The sequence below is a fragment of the Agelaius phoeniceus genome, chromosome 1 (assembly GCF_051311805.1).
Source record: "Agelaius phoeniceus isolate bAgePho1 chromosome 1, bAgePho1.hap1, whole genome shotgun sequence".
NCBI classification, from domain to species: domain Eukaryota; kingdom Metazoa; phylum Chordata; class Aves; order Passeriformes; family Icteridae; genus Agelaius; species Agelaius phoeniceus.
The window spans coordinates 105,549,323-105,570,628 of NC_135265.1; the positions used below are offsets into that span (position 1 = coordinate 105,549,323).

Sequence of the window (21,306 nt, forward strand, 5' to 3'; positions counted from 1 at the left end):
ACGTAATTAATTTAATCCCACAGAGATGTTTTTTAAGTTACTGTGTGGGCAAGAACAGGAGAGCTGAAATTGGTCTTCGGGTAGATGATGGAATGAAATAAGTATTTCATAAAGGGAGTAGCATGAAAAACTCGTGATGGTATCATGTGAAAACTCAGATTCAAGTACATCTGTGTTGTATGCTTCCTTCACTAATTTGGCATTCAAAAGTGGATATAAATTTTTACAGTCTTCATCAGTCTCGCAGCCGAAAACTTTTCAGTCAAAATGTCCCCATAGAATGCCTTGTCAGAAAAGTACACTCAGGTTAGACAGATTAGTGCTCTGGTTTTGTCTTGGACAGAGTTCATTTTCTTCTTAGTATCTGGTACAGTGCTGTGGTTTGGGTTTGGTATGAGAATAATGTTGAAAACACATGAATGTTTCAGCTCTTGCCTAGAGCTTGCCTGAAGTCAAAGATTTTTCAGTGTCCCATGAACTTCCGATGAGGAGCTGCATAAAAAGCCATGAGGAAGCACGGCCAGGGCACATGGCCAGAACTGGCTCAAGGAATTTTCCATACCACAGAATGTTGTGCCAAATTTATAAGTTGGGGGAGTTACCTGGCAGAGGGTTGAAGAGGGGATAGGCTGGATATTGGTCAGTGGGTGGTGAGCAGTTTTGTGCATCACTTTTTTTTCCTTGGGTTCTGTTATTCTCTCTCCCTCTCCTTGCAATTACAATTATTATTATTAATATTAGCAAATACACAACAACAACCACAATGACAATAATAATAGCAATAATTTGTTTCTATTATTAAATTGTTCTTGCCTCAACCAACAAGGATTACCCTTTCTTTCTGATTATCCACACCCCCAGTGTGCCAGGATGGGGGAATGAATGAGCAGCTGCATGGTACTTAATTGCTAGCTGGGGTTAAACCACAGCAATTACTTAGGGCAAAGAGTTTTGAGGAATGTTTGTTCTTGTGGAAGAGAAATGTCCTTAATTTCCAATTTCTATTCTTATGGGATATTTAGCAGCTTTTAATCTGAGTTATATTAAACCATGGTTAACTTTCCATTCTAAAGAACTATTACCAAATAAAATCAACTGATTGCAAAAAAAAGTTATGGTGAGCTTTTATGAACTACAGGCATGAACCTCCTTCATCAGTGTCTTACCATTATGTTTGTTCTCACACTGCTCTGAAGATAGTGAATTTTTTGACCACAGATACTGTGAAAATTGAAAAACATTTCTATACCAAAGACAACACAAGATGGTAAAAAAGGAGGTATATAAGTACAAAATGCTAATAAGAACTTCGATTCTCATCTCAAATATTTTTCCTATTTAATGGCCTAAAAATGAAGGATGAAATATTAGAGAATCTTTTAGAAAAGTTAGCATAAATGGCCCCATTCTTAGAGGTTGTTGAATGCACCCATAGTTTTGCAGAGAGGTTCAGATATGTTTTGCAGAGGGCTGTTTTTTAGCCCTTGGCTACTGCACATACTCAGTGTGCATTTTTGCCTCCCAGTCTAAACTGGAGTCCTGCAATATGCTGTGCACAGAATCAAGAAGAAGCTGGTTACTAGGGAATTCAATTTATCTCCACTAACACTGTTATAATGCCTGCCATAAAGACGTTTCCTCACTTGAATATACTTGGAGAAGACAAACAAATAAGTAAAATTCTTGGGTGTTCCTCTCCTCTGCGGTCAATCTGGACTTCCAGGGAAACAGTGTGAACACCAGCGGAGATCAGACAGTGCAGCACCTGCTCCGTGGCAGCAGTGATTTCTCCAACTTCAGAGTTCTTCTCAGTTTTCAGAGGTCAAAAATTTTTCTGATGGGAACAAGCAGACCTTTACAGTTACAAAATATTCATTTATTTGACAAGGAACTTAAAGACCTCTGTGTTTTTTCACTACTAAGAATTGTCACCTGCCACTAGTGATGCCCTTACTGAAGGTCACTAGGAAATGACAATAATTACTGACCAAAGTAAATCATCAACCTGCTTTTAAGAATATTCCCTTCAAGATATGGAGAAACCAAGTTATTCACAATGGACTCTGTGTGAAAACATTCTTACATTGAAATGTCACCTAATAATTTAAATATGAGTGATAATATTTTGCTTACTATATTGGGTCAAAAGCACTTCCCTTTGGTCAATGATAAATTGATCAGTCATACACACAGGAAAAGTATCTCACACTTTAAACCAAGCTATACTGAACATGTGGAAAATCTATGGGTTTACAATATCAATAATAGCAAAAATTTCATCCTTTTCTCATTGGGTTTTCTCTATTTTCTGCACTTTAAAAATCTATTTTGACACACTGAAAGCTATCTGGTAGCTGAATCCAATAAACTATTCAATCTTTTTTTTTTCACTTCAGCACCATGACTCTGGGAAGAAAAGCCTGAGAAATCTCACTGAAATTGTCACTGGTTTTATTGAAGAGCAAAACCTTCTGTTTTTCTGATGTCTAATAATGGCTTGCATGAGTCTGTATTTTTAATAAATTTTGGACTACAAAGGAAAAACTCACATGAATACTTGAGGAAATACTGGAGCCAAAATTGAGCAAAACTTTTCTTTATACACATGCTTAAAATTCACCAGGCAAAATGTCTTTTGCATGTCAGCTGATGAAAGCAGTACTTTTTTCAGTTTTTTCCTCTTCCAAAACTTTGGTTACTATCTGAAATTCTTAAGAAAAATTTCCTAAGCTTTGCTGTAGCATTCACTGTCAGTGATTCAAAGTAGCTCTATTTTTGCTGTTTGAGTTTTCTGGTATCTATGTATGATGCTTTATCTGCAGTTAATTTCAACTGTGAGAATACATCCTCTGGAAAGAAAGTGCAATGTAATATTACCAATTTTTAATTGAAATCCTAGAATATCCACAAGGATCATTGAAGTCTAAGTCCTGGCCTTGCACAAGACAACCCCAAGAATCAGAGCACATGCCTGAGAGTGTTCTCCAAACATTTATTGTACTTTGTCAGGCTTGGTGCTGTGACCGCTTCCTTGTGGAGCCTGTTCCAGTGCCCAGCCACCCTCAATGCACTTGCCTATTTACCATACAGCCTGAAACATCCTATGTGCCTAATATAATTTTCATATGAACCAATAGCCTAATAGTAATTAGGCTATTGTATTTCCAGAGTTACAATTATATTTTCAAAAGGATAAAGAAACTGGAAGTTCTCTTGCATGATGTGGAGGAAGGGAAGGGGACAATTCCCCTATGTATCACTTTCCTGAAATCAGAGTACTGACTTTAAATACCCATGCTTTGAGGCACTACACCTGATCCAACCTTCTCCTCTCAACTCAAAACCCTCTCTTTGGCTCACAGATGTCTCAAGAACCCTCAGCCTTGCATGCAGCAGAAAATCAGTCTTATTTTCCACCAAACAAGGCCTAATTTACATTAGGCATTGTTGAAAAAGGTGTTAGGATATGGCCTTTAGTTATCCCCAAAGGACAAGAGAGTAACAAGAGAGAATCACCTCAAGCTTAAGTGACACATGCACAAATCAAAGTTTAATAAAAGTAAGCCTTTCAAAAAGTGAAACAAGTTGCAGTGTAGCTGTGATCCAGTGCCATATCTGAGGTGCTGGTAGAGTACAAAATATCCTGGAGGGTGCTGATGGAATCTGAAGAAAATCACTGGGATTATGAAACCACATATAGATATTGGGGATGAGAAGCTAGCCACGCAGCTCAAAAGAAAGAGATCTGCAATACCTGTGCTGGAGTCCCTAAAGCAACTGAAATACTAGGAACAGAATAACCACTTTAGTTACTGCCCCAATTGCCAGGACTACACTGCATGTCCATATCAGCTCCTGCATGCAGGCCAATTCTGTGCAGGAATGAATTAAACAAAGGAAAAAATGCAGATGGAAATATTTGGGTAACCCATCTGGGCCACTAAGGTCAAAAAAAGACATCATGACATACCAAATCTGTTTTGCTGTGCTTAGAGGACTGCTATGTGCTACATGTAGTGCCAGCATATGCCATCCACCCACAAACACGTCTGCTGCCATGACTCTCACAACAGACTGCTGGAAAATGAGTGGTGAGGAGATTTGCAGTAGGACAGGTGTACAAAAATACATGTATAACAACCTATGGGCAAGGCACTAGATAGAAAGCAGTGTTTCCACAAAAGACATAATCTTGACTCTGGTGCTCAACAGCACTGAGAATGATAAATGAGGTTGCAATTAATTAGATAATTGTGACTATGTGAATAATGCCACATTTGTAATGAGTAAATTTACTTGGACAAATTCTCATATTAGTGGCATTAACAATCAGTTCAGATATTAAGATCTGGAGGATGTCTCAATGTGTATATAAAGTTTCAGAAACGGAAACGCACTGAACTAATCTGTATGGATATTTACAGGCACATCAACAGAACAAGAAGTGGAAGTGTAGCAGTTCACACAGGTTAGATGCTGTTGACATACTATTAACATATGGACTTTAGTTAACTCAACAGGCTAAGGGAGTAACTTAAGGACAGAAGAGAATAAGCAACCTAATGTCTGTAGTGCAGTCTTTGAGGCAAGCAGATTGTGAGCACCAAGCAGTGGTGACAGGTTTTGGACATTGCACAAATTTCAATGAGACAACCAAGAATTTGATTTTGTCTATCAAATCAGATAACTGATGGTCATCAGGTTACCATCAGGAGAAGACCCAAAGAACTCAAGCCTGGAAAAGGTCTGTGCATAGCATGGCTAGAATCTAGCCTAGCTAAGTCAACTTTTCTCTTGGACAGTGCTATCCCACTAGCAGAGCAGAGAAGTACAATAATTTTAAAAATTGAATTTATCTGTGATTAAGTTGCTTTTGTATCCAATTCCAGTCAGGCCCTGCTTTATCATTTGGTTTTAAATCACAAAAGGAGGATTCCACATTTCCATGGTTGCACCTGCTCACCAGTCCATCCAACATTTAACCTTTTATCTCAGACCTGTCAGGATTATGCCCGTATCTCTCCAAAGACAAATGTAGTCTGTACATATTATGGCTTTGGTAGCAGTTGTCATTGTATATTAGGGACCTAATAAAACTAGCTAGCAGGAAAATGACACTTTTTACATTGTTGCCTCTTAGAGTTTTCTTATCTTCTATTTCATTCTGATTTTAGGCTTGTCCTGACAAGAGATGCTTCATTCAATTCCAAATCACTTCCCTTCTAAGCCCTCCATTATCCTGGAGAGCTCAACCACTACCCTTCCAAAGCTCACTCTTTGACTCCTTCCAAGCCTTATCCAAATCTCCATGTCTTTATTTGACTTGCCTGGTCAGCCAACAACTTGCGTTTCAGCAGTCATTCTGTTCTCTGTGTTTCAGCAGTCCTTCATTCCTCATTCTCATTCTTCACACTGTGTCCAGATTTGACATGGTCCTTGTCTGGCCATTCTTGTTCAGTCTATCCAAAAATCACTCCTCTGTTCTCCTGGGTTGTCCCTGACATCTCTTTAGCTTGGCTGCTGCAGCCTAGTGAAACTCTCCATCCCTCTGCCTCTTCCTATCAGCTCTAACAATGGATCCAGATATGACTGCTATTTAAAGCACCAAATGTAGCCATCATTTAATCCAAATCTACCCACATCTACTTTATTGTCTGGAAAAAAATTACTTTGATGAAGGAGGAGAAATTAAAAAGGAAAAATTAAAAAGGAAACATGAGTTAAACAACATGCAAACAGGATTTTCACAGGAGCTATTGAGGCACTGTTTTGTGTTCTAGCTTTAGAAGAAACATAGTACTTACAAACTTATTGTAGCATGCCTGTTCTGGTGGAAAAGGGGACAAGGACAAGCCTGTTCCCCCCAGAAAACTGTGACTGATAGAAATCAAGTTTGTATTTTAATAGATAGCACTGAGAAATAATGCAAATTTCTTTCTGTTCATGGTGTATACTTCAAATTTAATGTTTCGGTTCACATATGCTTGAACTGAAGTAAGTAAAATGGAGTTTCTTTGGGCTCCTTTCCTTCAAAGAAAAAGGAAAAAAGTGAATTGAATGGAAATTTGGTCTTTGAAAGAGCTGTGCTTCTTTCAGAAGAACTAGAAACTTTTGACCAGTATGTTAATCTGACCTATCAGTGATAGGTTCTCTGGAATACATAAAATTAATCTCTTGATTTAAAGTCTTTCTAATCAAGTCTTTCTTGATTTAAAGTCTTGAAAATGGAGAATGGTAATTAAGTCCCCATAGAACTGCTTTTATTAACTATAACTAATAATTTTGATTGAGGATTTGGCAGGAAATGCCTGCTTTAAGAATGAATATTGCTTACTTGGTGACACTCAGTGGATTTGTCAATGCAGTATTTTATTCCAGGACAATTGAGTCATCCACCACATAGCCAATATATTTGCTAAGAGTTACACAAGTGGCCTTGGAATAAAATGGAATATCTAGGCCTTATGCATCTCAATGAAGGAAGCAGATTGTCATAACAACTTTGAAAATGCCATTCTTTTTCAGTCACAATTAATTTTAGCCCAGCACAGGCACTTCACAGAACTGAAAACCAGAAATTCAACAATAAAACTGAAGGCGATTGCTAAAAGGTGCAGGTTATGGACTCTTTCTACATCTAGCATGCTGCAACAGTCCTCATTCACAGCATGAAAGAACAAAAGCCAGAGAAGACAGAAAATGAAGCCCATGAAAAAGTCCTATTCATTCTATATTGTGGAGAATTTGAATAGTGTATCTTTAAAGGTAAGCTTTCAATATAACAGGAGAGTCTCAACTAATTAACAGCAATTAATGGATTTAAAGCACATATTCATGTGCTTTGCTGAATTGAAGCCTAAATAATGGTTACAAAATAATCCTGTGTGTGTACTGCTTGCTTCTTTTTGTGTGAACAATTTCTTCTGTATCATTCAGAGACTTTATCACAGTAAATAGTGCTTGGCTTTTGTGTGGCCTTCCCTAAGCAGCAAGGACAGAGAGACTGGCCCATGGCCTAAAGACCTTACAGACTAACACTTCCTCCATTTTAGAAGTGGACAATCAAGATCTCTTTTAATAAAGTGTGGATCAGTGTTAGTTTCTTTACATAAAAGGTTTATTTAATGTATATGTGTTACTTACAAAGCAGACAACTTGTACAATTGCAAATATGTAATACAAAAATTCCTTTGAATTAAAAAAAAAATTGTTTCTCCTTTTCCTTCTTTATCATCTACTGTTTCATTATCTTGCCCTCATCCATATCATCTCAGTCTAGAGCCAAGTAATATTCTTTAAGCGGAAATAGGAGATTCTGCCAAGAATTTCTCTATGTAAAATCCCTTTCCATGTTGTCAAGACTCATGGCAAATCATTTTTTCTCAGTTGGAGTGTTATCTGCTTTGGCTGAGAAGTGAGTTTTGAAAAAAACAAGGTGTGAAAAAATGTCACGCTTTGTTTTGTCCAGGCTGGTGTCATCTGTCATATGTATTGCTGTTATTTATTTAGCTGCATTGAGCAGCAGTGTGTTTTTATTTGATCTCTTTGACTTTTGACTTTGCTTCTCCAGAAGTCCTTTTGTCTCCCCTCTTCATCAGCTTTGTCCTGTGTGAATGGACTGTCAGCATCTGTGGATGTCATGGTCTACCCATTTTGTTTTGGTCCTTACAGGCTCAAAAAGGCAAGATGAAACAAGGGAAAGGAGAAAGACTTTCTGTTCCTGACTTGTAAGAAGGCAGGTCTTGAAAGTTTCTTTAATTTTCGAGAATATTGCTATATGGAAAGAATATTATTCTTTTTGTATAATAAACTTTCTGCTTATTAGAGAATATGTTTCTTCAGAAGATCACAAAATACCTCTCAAACCAAATTAACATCATTACCTTATTTTCATGAAATCCTGATTATTGAAGAGATTTATCTGCAGTGACTCAGCAGGTCTGAGGAACTGTAACTGGAACCAAGATATTTTTGAAAGATGAGTCTGACCACTGTAGCTAAGAATATGAATTCTTTAAAAGATGTTTCAAATGTTTTATACTTTTTGAAAAATTACTCTTGGTTTCCTTATCATCACTGAGAGACCTTCACAGTCAGAGTGAAAGGTAAGGCTGGTGTACTGTACCATGGGCAAGCCCACCAATCACTAGAGCAAACACAAACTGCAGAAATGTGGTGGGGCTATAGGAAAGGGGGTGTGGATAAGATTGATGTTGCTAAATATGGGCTAGTCATGCTTATTTTCAAATGCACATTCTGTCTCTGTGAAGTGGTCTCACAATGATGGGTAGTCCTTCCACTTGGCTGTACTACAAAGGGACTTCAGGCAGTGTTTGCCACCACTTTTCTGTGAATCTTGTGCCCTCATACCATGTCTGCTTCTAGGTGAATCATTCCTTCACAAATTAACCTTTATCTTAAAATACATTCTCTCAAAATACTGATCAAATTGATATAAGCTATATGTTTTAGGAGAGTTATAGAACCAAATGTGAAGTAACAGAAGAGACAATAAACAATAAATAGGGATAGTCTATCATGTAATAATTTGCTCCCATTTGTACAATGTATCAAGAAATTCAGTGTGTTAACTGTTGATTTCATAGGGAAACAGTGTCTTTTGTAGGTAAACAGTAATGTTTGTCACATCATATTCTTTGAGCAGGATGACTCTGCCTTTGTACAAGGCAGATACTTTCACATAGGTGTATATTATTTTCTTTACATGTGCAACAAAAAAAATTAGAGAATTAAATTCTTTAGCATAAGAAGTGGATCTTAAATGGCTTAAATTGGTTGATCATGAAACTCTGGGAAACAGAGCAAGCAAACAATTACAGAACACACAAAACAAAAGCTTAGTTCAATGTATAAACATGATTTTTATGTGATATGTGATATTTTCTGGTAATGAGCAGTTGAAGACAATCAGGTAACAGGCTGTGTTGAAGATATCCTAGGACTGCTAAGGTGTTTCTTTTCAACATATTCTCAATTCCAGCAAAAACTCAGGACCAAACTAACACTGAAACTTTTCTTCTTTTTTTTTGCCCACTAGTATAGAATTATCCACCTTACATTTCATGGCAAATGAAAGAGTTGCTGCCCCACTATTGAACTGCAGTGGCCTCAGATTCACAGAGAAGATGCACAAGATTATCAAATAAGATGTTCTGTTGTCTATCTTACTTCCTTGAAACTAAAATATGAAGTGCCTCTCCAAGGAATTCCTTTGGAATACGATGCTTTATTCCATCTTCTGAATAAAATTGTTTTATTTTAATGCTGAATGTCTTTGGAAATGATTCTTCCAGCTGTGGCATACTGAAATGTCTGTGGCTTAGAGGCTTGCTCCAAGACCTCTATCAGCAACACTTTCACAAATGCATGTGTTCAGGAAACTATGGCAAAATATTGGTGTGAATCTTTTGCATTGTCTTTGAAAACAATCAGCAAGTCATAGTCATGAATATTTTCTCATAAAAGCCTACATGTGCATACACTATATGTGTGTGTATGTATGTAGAGATTAAAATGCATATATGTAGATGAACACATACATAATAAAAAAAATACAGATTGCAGTTTCTGGACACCTGCCACTGGCTTGTAGCTAATAATAAGCATGATTGACTCCTGCAAAATGTGACTAAAAAAAAAGTGGATTTAAGTCTCCTGTCTGTCTGGACATAATATCAGAGTTTAGAATTTTAGTTTTCTTGAAATGAAGGCCCCCAAACCTCTAGGGTAAAAATATCAAGAATGATATATGATTGCTCTAAAAGTTATTTTGTCCAAAAATAATCACAATGGGATTATTAATAACATATTTAATGTTGAATCCTTCATTGTGGTTTCAAGATTTAAAAGCAGAAAATATGCAGAGAAAATATTACTGAATATCAAGTGCATCTTTCTGTGTGGAGTAGAATACAGAAATCTGTCTTGCTTAATGAGGATTACCTAAATCTTATGAAATATTTAATTGTCATGCTATGTATTTTAGAATTACAGGAAAGCAATAATCAGTTCAGACCACACAGATAAAATATGAGGAAAATTCTAGAAATCTTAATGCTGAAAGTGTATTCGTATATGTCAATGTCTTTCTTACACCAGTGAAATCAAGTAAAGGGAGACATTTCAGTTTCTTCCTAGTTCCATAGCAACAGAAGACCAGACATGTTGATATCCACCATCAACAGTATATTCAATTTTAAAAGGCACTTAAACCTCTTTTAAGTTAAGCTCTTTAAGAATTTTTAAGCTACCTTTCTTGGGAAAGACAGTGTTGCATTGTCTCAGAGGCTTAGAAATTCTTTCCATGAAGAGGTAATTATTCCTGTTCCTTGTTGGAATTTGTGGCCATAAAATAAATGAGATTTCATCTCATAGCTATAACAGTTTGAAAAATGTTTCCGTAATGGTGTGAGATCCAATCTCTTCTGGCTACATGTGGGTAACTAACATTGATAGGAAGGAATTTTTTGCATGCAGATGCCAAGGAAAATAAACAAGGGACATGCAACTGGCATCACACTGCAGGAAAAATAGGTATTGATATCAAGCTGGAAGTTCAAAGTGGGGGTTTCTATACAGGTATAGTCAGTTTACGTTTCCATAGAGCTGAAATGAGAAATGGTCCTTACATTAAATACTCTTATACGCCTCTTTGGAATGAAGAATAGACCCTTTCTTCCAATAATATAGTTGAAGTTCAAGGTTATTTCCCTACATTGAGCATGCATTCATATTTCATAGCTAATATACTTAGAAATACTTCAGAAATGGTCCAAACACATCAAACACATCAAAGCATTGGTTATGTGAGATTATATTTCTATACAGGGATATGAACTCTATATTTTGGGCGACCTTGCAAAGAAGAAATCACCAAGAGTCTCTTCTCTGAACAAAATTACTTTACATTGTGGTCACTCTGATTCCTTTCCCTTTGAGAAAAACTCCCGTGAGTGTGAATATGAGACATGGTAACAAAAGCACACAGGGCTGAAAAGCCATCAAGAAGGGAGCATGAATTCAAACAACTTCCAACCTTGAAATGATGAGGTTATTATAAATCATATCCCTGAAATGCCAAGGTGAAGGGAGAAACCTTGTGTGTCCTTACAAGTGCATTCAGTTTCGTCCTCAGACAGTGTATTATTCACATGCAGAAGAGGGCTAGTTATGAATAGATGCTCCCAACTCCTATCCTATTCCACAGGCTTTCAACACACAAGAGCAAACATAAAGGATGAAATAATTTCAAGCATCTCTTAAGGCTTAGTAGAATTAAAGAATTTCAGGGTCATGAAATAGCTCGTTGAGCGTCATTGTCCTCTCAGCATCTCTACTGGTATCCTGGAGCCATAGACTTATTTATTATATTCTAAAAGCACGTTTTTCATAGCAGTTATGAAAGTTTTGACTTTCCAATCACTGTTTATTCCCACTCTGTTCCCTATGCAAATTTCTTTTCTGATTGCAAAATGTCAGGATTTTTGTGTTGTGCCCTGGATGACCCGGAAAGGAATCTTTTTGGAACTCAGAAATTACATTACTACATGGAGTGATAAAATTAGCCAAAGCATTCCTGGTGAACTCTACAGAATGTTGGTGCCACAACAGGCTTTCCTAACTCAGCATTGATATTCACCACTTGCCTCCCATTCCTCTTCTGCTTAAGTAGAAAAATTATTACAGTGTTAGTGTAATCCTCGACAAAACAAGACCTTCTTTGGTGGGGGAAACAAATAAATTAGTCTTTATTCTACTCTACCAGACCAATCATCTGAATATGCTTTTATGCTTAAAAAAACCAAAATTCATTCTTACAGGGGAATTTTTCTATTGACTATTTAAGCTGCATGGTTAAAGGAGCTTCCACCCTCTTCCTATGTCTTCTCAATATTCAAATGCATTAAACAGGTCTCTCTGCCTTTGCACAAAATTTCCCATGTTGCAGTCTTTGGATCACAGAGACAAAATGCATTAGGTGTGTCTTTAAACCTGTTTAGGAAGTCTCCTCAGTGTTTAGTGCATGCTTTCTCACAATCATCTCCCTTAATCATGGTAACAAAGTATTATATTATTCTTCTGGAGAGGGCTCAAATGGGTTTCAAAATTTATATCCATAAATGACAGTAACCTACAAAAAAGCTAAGTTTAACTCTCTCAAAAGCTGTACATTTCAACAGATAGTTCTGCCACGGTCTCTCCATTTAGATTGACATTGTTTTGTCAAAATAGTGAGATTAAAAAAATAGTGCAACTGCAAACAAGAATGGTGTGAAAAAAGCAAAATTGATTAGAAAATTAGTAGTTTTGAGGTAGAGGATTATCTCACAAGAAAGTACTGTTCCAAAGAATGAGACTATAACTACAAACTGTCATGATAATGTGTGATTTTAATTATATCACTAGCATTGATAGATTAACAGATAATGAACAGAAATATCAATGACATCAATATTACTTCAAACGCAGGCTAAATATTTAATGTGTAAATTGAAAAATCAATGTAAAAGTAAAATTTCCTGAGCTAAAGACAAAGTGTGTTAAATAGATCTGAATGACAGAGATTGGTTAACTCCCTAATTGGAAGAACACACAAGTGAAACTAACCACATAAGTCAAAAAATAAATGAAAGAAAGGCTGTCACAAAGATTAAAGATTTATACAGCTGTTTCATCCATCTGGTGTTTAACCAAGCAAAGGCTGGTGGAGAGCATATGACTCAGATGCCTGTATTGCAGGATAACTGACTGATTAAATGAATTTGTACATCCATCAAAGACCATAAGATTTAAAATTAGACTTACCAAAAAAAGAGACACAAAATGTTTTGAGAGCACAGAATTTGTAGACGAGTTGGCACTGATTTTAAAGGCAGTTTTAGAAGACCACAGAACAAGATACCAGGATGGGTTTTGGAGCTGCAGCATATATTAAGTGCATAATTATTGAAATCTATAGGCTTTGATGCATTGGCCAAAAATACTGCACATAAAGAATATGGGTGACTTTTGAATTTAAAACTGAAGCATTCGGTGGTGAGTTAGACTTATAAATATGAAGCCATGGAGAAAATTTTTTCCCACTGGATTTGAACAGGTTATGCATAAAATTTCCCATGAATTTTATTCAAGTGAAGAAAAAATAAACTGATGTTAGTACTGCCACTTGTCAAATCAGCCTTACAATCTGCTTAACTATGCACCCAAAATCTCAAGAAAAGCTGTTGGTTTAATTGAGATGTTTTTCATATCGCCAAAACATTCAGATGTGCTGGTAATTGAGAAAAAAATCAGTTTCCCACTTCTAAACTTTTCAATGAAAAGTCCTGGTGATTTGCAGTGCATGGGTCAGCAACCAGTAGTTCTTTGTTTCAGGGTGAGTACTTTTTAACATGTCTCATGCCCAGCAGAGCATACAAAATCTTGGAAAAAGAAACATTCAGTCTATCTTACAGTAGTGAGATTGTTTTTATTTAGCTGTAGTAAATATCATGTACATAAATATCTTGAGATGTTTGCCTCTTGTATTCTCTCCCATACATGTACTGATGGGGAACCTTGCACACCGAAACATGCAGTGACTGGAACAACGGGAAGAACGACCTGATGAACATGATGAAAGGCAGAGATTTGGGAGGATCAAGGTTAACATGTTGGACATCCTCATAACAGAACTCTAAATTTGCCATGAGAGAAGATGCAGCAAAAAAAATTGTATTAAATATCCAAAAAAAGATATGTAAATGTTTTCAGTTTTCTGTAAAATCTCTAAATTTTCTCCCTATCTGTCGTGCACTGGTATACTGCAGCAAAGAACATGCCAAACAAAATCTAAACATACTGACAGAACACTGGCTTTGGTCTTTCCCACATGCTTTCTCTTTGCCTTTTCCTAATAACTATTTTTTTGGATTTTTCACAGCTTTTAACATCACACAGTACCAAAAGCCACAACTTACAAAATTTTAAGTGTGTTTAACTTGATACTATGTGTGTTATTTATTAAATTAACTATGGACTATGCTGGGCTATATAAAACACTGAGTGCATAAAACATGTCAACCCATAGAAATTCTAAAGCTCAGCTTATCTACAGGCTGGTCACTTGCAATAGTTTAATTGTGCTTGCTTTTACAGAGCTCCTGAAGCACAAATCCTGCAAGAATTTAGGGCAAAACCTTGAATACCTCCATTTACTGCAGGTAAGTCCACTTTGTAAAACAGACAGGGCATATAGGTACAGCCATCTACGGGCTGTGTGATCTTCCTCCACTTATACATTGGCAGACATTTAAGCCCAAGTCAATCACCTTCAATAAGAAAACACAAGGAACTCAAGAAGGTAATCTGTCTCACAGGTACCCAGTTTACTTTCATATTAATAGTACTTTAGAAGTGGTTATTTCTTTCTGGGGATGTTGAAGGAAATGTTGGCAGACTGACTGCCTCAAAATGTAGATGTAAAACTTTTAGATATCTGCTTTATGATGCTTTGATTTTCCATGGTTGTACTTGCCTGCTGCCTAACACCAAAGGTGCTGGACTGTTTCTTTTACCGTCATGTCTTTGTATAGGGTCAGCACAAAGCCACCTGTGGGACATAATACAATTCTTACATACAATTCGTACATACAATTCTTGCTCAAGTTTCTGTCTCCCTGGTATTAAACTCCTGTGCAGGTCATTGCATGATAATGGAGAGCAGCAGAGCAAGATGTGTGCAGCCACTCACGAAGCAGGTCCCTAGCTGTCAGACATGGTGAATGTTAAAAATGCCCCATGGACTTCTGAAGAAAACAGACACAATTTTTTTTCTCCCCTTGTGGGGAAAGTGCTGCTGTTCACTAGGTGACATATCATAGAGCATGGATGGATGAACCATGCCATGGACAAGGAAGCCTTGAAGAAGAAATGGGGGACACTTAGCTGGACATTTCACTGTTCCCTTTTTGTCTTAAATGACCTTTAATTTTGTACCAATAAGCAAAAGGGTTAATATGGATAGAGATTTAGAGTATTTCAAAGATGGAAGTAAATTTGCAAGTGAAAAAAATTGAAACTGTATAGATTATAGGTTATAAAGCTATGGAATTAATAAGTTTACTTGCATTACTTCTCTGTGAATTCCTTCCCACAGTCCTGCTTTGTCCCCAAAGAAAAGTAACAATATCTACCAATGGCATCATCTACTTCAGACTCAGTTTTTCTGACAAGACAGATGGCAACCTTTTGCAGAATATATCCAAAATGCTCTATAGAGAGCACTTAGAGATAAACATGAAAAGACATTTAGAGCACAGGGTGCACAGGATACATTTGTAAACACGCATACATATAAAAGTAAGATAATTACTGATTTTTCAAAAGTATAGGGAAGATGGTCTACAGAGATATTGTTTTTCTAATAAGCAGAGGTAAACCCTAGAAGGCATGGTTTAATTGGGGAAGTTTTTAACCAGGTTTTGGCATTAAGAAGATACCAAAAAAAATTACAGAGATGATTGTTACACTTTTGCTCTTCTCTATGCCTGATAAGAAGGCAGTAAGTCACACTTAAAATGACCCAGATTTTAGAATTCCTGAAGTGAATGAGTTGACAAAATAATGGTAGAAATGGTTAGTTCAAAGAAAGTGGAAACCATAGTTAGAAAGCATGTGGAGGGTATTGTAGGGTTGGTTTTGAGCAGATCTATCTTTCCTTAAGAAACTTTTGGGACACAACTCTTTTTGTAATATTTTCAAGGATGTATTAATATAAGTCAAACTTTCAGCAGGATCAAGAGCTTTCAAGGGAATGCTTTCATGGCACTGATGACCACTCTCACTAGAGACAGACATCTCATACACAACACCTGCTTTTTTCATTCTAAAAAATTTGCCCAGCTGTTATCAGTGTGTCTTTGCTCCCAGGGAAAGAATGCAAAATGAGGGCACCTGGGAAAATTGCCTCATTCTTTCTATCCCATTCAAGTTAAAATTAATCAAGGATGAAAAGTTTTAAAGGTGTTTTTTCTCTTTCCCACTGGATTTAGGCAGTCAGAAGAAAATTAAACAAAAGGAGGAAGATGATGAATCAGCCTCAGAATGTGAATAATTTGGGGACCAAGGAGCTCCAGACAAAAGAAAACACAATTCTCATTTTCACAGTTCATCTTTCATTTTTGAATACTCATCACCATCTACTGCCAAGATGCCAAGATTAAAATCTGTTTCTCCATTTGTCATCTCTTACTTCAAGTGAGTTCAAAGGGATCACTGGTCCCAGACTGAAAGTGCATCACTCAGAGCATGAAAAACAACATAAGAGTTTGCAAGGAAAATCAGCATGAAGTCATTAATGAAATTGTGTTTTTCTGACAGTAAAGAACATGGAAGGAGAGAAAGGAAAGACCCTTTCCACAGGGTATTTTCAAGTGTCTTCTTTCTGTTTTATCTATTCTGGAATCCTTTTTTCTGAGTTTCATCCCTTTCCTTTTCTATTATAAATGCAAAAAATATATTGCTACTGCAAAGAGTAATCAAACACTGGGGTACTCAGAATCTGGATCCTATTTCTCACATATTTCATGTATGATCTCAAAAGGTCTCATAGGCCATCTTTTCCATGGTTGCATACTTGTGATGAGAGCTATCTTGTCTACCGAGTTTGCAAGGCTACACTCTGCATTGTTACCAAGAGATCCAGCCTCTCACAGCACCCAGCTTCTCTGGACATTCTGTATTCCAGGCTGCAGAAATGGTGCCACCTTTCTTCTAGAAGATCTCAGGAAATCTTGACCCTGTGTGTAATATCTACACAGAAAAACTTCTTGTGTTGAGAATGCAATGGCCTAAATATCAATTACTTGACACCATGAGGAGCAGAGAATTTTGCACCTAACTGGCAGGAAAAGAAAAGCCCAGGAGCACAGAAGTTTTCTATACGGACTGACCAGTGGCATGGAAGCAGGAGGAAGGTGAATACAGCCCTGGTGCCTGACAGGATGGGGGCTGTACTGTCAGCAATCCGTCAAACCAGTGTGAGTAGCCAGAGTTGTCAGTAAAGTAAAATAAGAGCAATCCCCAGTTTCTTTGGCCAGCTTTATTGCCCCAACTCTATTGACTCTTTCCCAAGTGGCTAACTGGTTCTAAAATCCCTGAGTCCTGGTCGTGAACCATTTCAGAGAGTTGAATCCAAGCCTTTGTATTTGGAGCTCTAGCAAGTCCCTGGAGTTTGTCCATCCATCTAATCCAGAATGGGATCTCCCTGTCCAGATCCTTCATGGCCTGGAACTGATATAGCACTGAAGGCATGGATTTGAGAGCCTGCCCAATGGGATTGTCAGTGTGAAGCCACATTTAACACTACCAAAAGATTGCCGTCAATGCACACACTTTCATAGAATCACAAAGCCCTAGAATGGGTTGGGTTTGAAGGCACCCTAAAGATCATCTCATTTCAATCTCCCTGCCACAAGCAGGGACACCTTCCACTAGACAAGGCTGCTCAAAGCCCCATCCAACCTGGGCTTGAACACTTTCAAGGATGAGGAATCCACAGCCTCTTTGGGCAGCCTGTTCCATTGCCTCTCCATCCTCACAGTAAAAAATTTCTTCCTACTATCTAACCTAAACCTACTCTCTTTCAGCTTAAAGCCATTTCTCCTTGTACTATCACTACATGCCCTTGTAAAAAGTTCCTCTCCAGCTCTCTTGCAGACCCCCTTCAGGTACTGGAAGGTGCTGTAAGGTGTCCCCAGAACCTTTTCTAGGCTGAACAAGTGCAGCTCTCTCATTCTGTCCCCGTAGAAGAGATGCTCCATTCCTCTCATCAGGATCATACCAAAATCTGTTTAATACTGAGCTTACATCCTGAAATTGTTGCTCAGCAGTGAGCTTTTATAAGAAAGGGTATTTGTGTCTTAAATTGTTTTAAAAGCTACATCTTGCGTATTGTTTTTTTTACCATCATTAAAGAAAAATACAGCTTTTGGGTTTTGCTTCTTGGTTGGAGGCATAATTACGTAAACATTATGTGTGTGTATACAGGGCAGATTCTAAGTATACATATATATTATAAGTGTAAAACAATAAAAGTAGGTGAGCACATAGATTAATATTATCCTAACTATGGCAGATGTATACATATGTTCACATATGCATGTGCACAATACAGAGTGAACTAATGCTTCCTATCCTACTCAAAGGACAACTATTGATATATATAAAATCACAACAGAAATACTTGCAGCAAGGTAAAAATCCAATGGCTTTTGGATTAATGGAGTTGCTGCTAGAAACACTTATGATCATCAAACATTGTTTTTGATTTATTGTCCTCCAATACCTCTAAAAACAAAAGGAAAAGGGTAAATTTTATTTTATTTACCAAATTTTAGCCTAAACACCAAGTTACCATGCAAATTTTCTGTAATTCTGTGTGAAAATGCTAGTATTTTATTTTTATTTTGAAAGATACCATCCATTATTATGTAAAATGCATTAAACAAAGAGCAGCCATTTCTCCTTATTTATTTTGTTTTTCTTTAAAAAGATGTTTTTCAGCCTGGAAAACACTCTAACAATAAAATATGAAGAAAATACAAGTAATTTCAAGATGTTCTGGGACTGTGGGGAACAGAAAAATGAACATTTATAATTAAAGACTACATCATAATGCTCCTGAAAAGAACTGATTGAAGCATTTTTCATGCAATTTCACTGCACAGAGGCCAAAACAGTCCACAGAATAACAGTATAAGTGTTGAAAGGGATGCTTTAAACAGGAAATTTTTTAATCTGGATTCTCAACTCAGAAATGACCAGAGCAAGAGACTCACATTTTTAGTGCTTCAGTCGTTGTAAGCTGAGGCTTTATCTTCACTCTGTCCATTTCAGAGAGAACTGCCTGGAGATGCTCAGCCCTTAAGGAAGGAGGCAAAAGCTCCCAGCCAGGGTCATCAGAATTTACTTGACATTCGAATCACTTTGAAAACTCACAAGACAAAAAGGTTTCAAGATTCATGTGTATTTTGCAGATGTTTTTGAAGTATATGTTTGGATCTCAGGATAGTCCAGCACAATTCCATAAACCAACTGCGAAGGTTCAACTCTGGAATGAAAAGAGGATCTGGAAAATCAAATATTGTCATGGAAAGGATTTGGGAAATAAAATGTCATGGAAAGGAACTTTTACTTTCTTTCAGCTTTGAAGCTGAAATCTTTTAAATTTTCAGGTTAATTTGAGATCCCAATTTTCTTGTAATAAAGCTTATTCTTTCACTCTCTCCATGTTTACTTACAGGTAGGCATTATACTGAAATATGCATCTTCTTTCTGGAGTTTTACCAGGATTGCTGACATTTCCTGAAATTTTTGTCCTGATTTTTTACAATTTTTTTCTTGATTCTCTACATGGAAGTAAGAAACCAGGAATTCCCAATTCTGACAAGGAATAAGTGCTTAATTACTATTATCTAGGAAATTCTGCAACCTCACTCTTTGAAACTCTAACAGGGTGCCTCAGATACATTCTTAATAAGAGGATCAGACCTATGTGTCCAAGTTGGAGACTATTACAAAAATAAAAAAAACAAATAGCCCAAAAACCTGACAATATTAATTAATACCAGGAGCAGCTACCTGCCCTTAAGTCACAAATGGAAGAAAGGAAACTGAAAGAATATTGAAATGCACAAAAACTCATTCAAGCCTTCATAAACCTAAGAAAAAAATACATCTCCTATTTATCTCAATTAAGAACTCCAAAGGTTGTAGCAGCTGTTGTGGAGAAACTCTCCTACGTTGAAAAAATAGTATTTACATAAGGAAAACAAGCATTTCCTCTTGAATTTATAAGCAGATGAACTGTTCAGAGCTTTGTGACAAACCAGAAGACCATCCCACGCAACGAAGAGTTGAGGAATGCATTTTATGCTCTCATTTACCAAAGCATTTCAGACACATCTTTGCTTAAAGGAGAAATTTTGTAAACACAAATTCCTAGGAAAAGATAATTGGATCACAGCATGGCAGGAAGAATGCATGACCTAGCAATGTACCAAGGACAAAGGACTTTTTTTCTGCAGAATATGAGAATGGCACACCACGGACTCATTGGAAAGACAAGTTATTGAAGACAGGATTGCCTGTGTGCCGATGTTCCACAGCTGCCATCCAGGATGCAGCTTCAGAGGCAAGCCAGTAATAACACCTACCTTGGACAGCTTGTTGATGCTTTGTGTTCAGCTGAAATGTTAGAACAAGATGGAATATCCTGAGCACAGCAAGTGGACAAGCTAATGCCCCTGGAGATCACAAAGCCAAATCACATTTAAGCTGATATTGATCTGAGGGAGATGACCCTGTTAGTAGAGGACTATCAGTGGAAATTAAAGAAATTGCTTTGCAGGCAAACTTGACAGGTAGCCCAATTTTTGTGATTAAATGTTGGGTTATTATTTGTAATTCATCAGACTGTTCCAAGGTAGAAGCACTACTTTTCATATTAACTGTCATAATATTGAAGAAAAAGGAGGCAGAGGCCAGAAGTGCACACAGCAGCCATATTTCTGGATGTGGAGTACCAAGAAACTTCCAGAGAGGTAGAACAAAACATCTGGCTAGCTAAAACAGACTGGGACATGCATAAAGTTGGCAAGCAGGAGAGCCATAATATAATTGCCTATTCTTTCCAAAGTTCTCAAGTGGGAAAAGTGAATCCTATTTGGGACTTCTGGCTTAATGGGCAGAAGCAGAGACTGGAGGGAGATTGCTTTGCCTTAAACCATTTCCAGAGAAGAAGTTGGCTCAATATCAAGCATAGCCAGTGCAGGGGTGAGGACAAGCCAGGTGCAGAAGTCAAACTGGTCACTCAGAGGAGCTCATCATTCAAAGCTGAGCAGGCCATCACCTTGTTTCTCAGGAGAGGGAAGAGCATATCCTCACATCCAGAGGCCTGTGCACTTTGTTCAAACTTTACTGGACATTGTCTACCATATAATAAATGCATATGTGCTGCTCTGTGGCTCAGGCAGATTTTTGTCTCTGCTAACATATTTGGGAATCTATCAGATTCCCATATTTGGGAATCTATCAGATCATCTTAGTAAGGAATTTGTGCTAAGGTTAATACAATACTGAACAAAGGGACTTCATACTCCCTCATTTATTTATTTCTCTCTCTGTCTCCTCTCTTTTCCTCCACTGTCACCTTCACTGCTCTTTCTTCATTTTTCTCACTCATTAGAGTGTCATTTTATTACTTCAAAGGCATTTTCAAATATATGGCCTAAATGGTGACCTGAA

The 21,306-nt window shown here is 37.2% G+C and overlaps 1 long non-coding RNA gene across 1 annotated transcript; it reads left to right on the plus strand.

The window, feature by feature from the left end:
- Nucleotides 1-6,556: 6,556 nt before the first annotated feature.
- Nucleotides 6,557-21,019, plus strand: LOC143695013 (uncharacterized). The gene is made up of 3 exons (XR_013183880.1): nucleotides 6,557-6,765; nucleotides 14,158-14,222; nucleotides 16,053-21,019. It is a non-coding gene; the product is annotated as an uncharacterized LOC143695013 (long non-coding RNA).
- The last annotated feature ends 287 nt before the right edge of the window (nucleotides 21,020-21,306 follow it).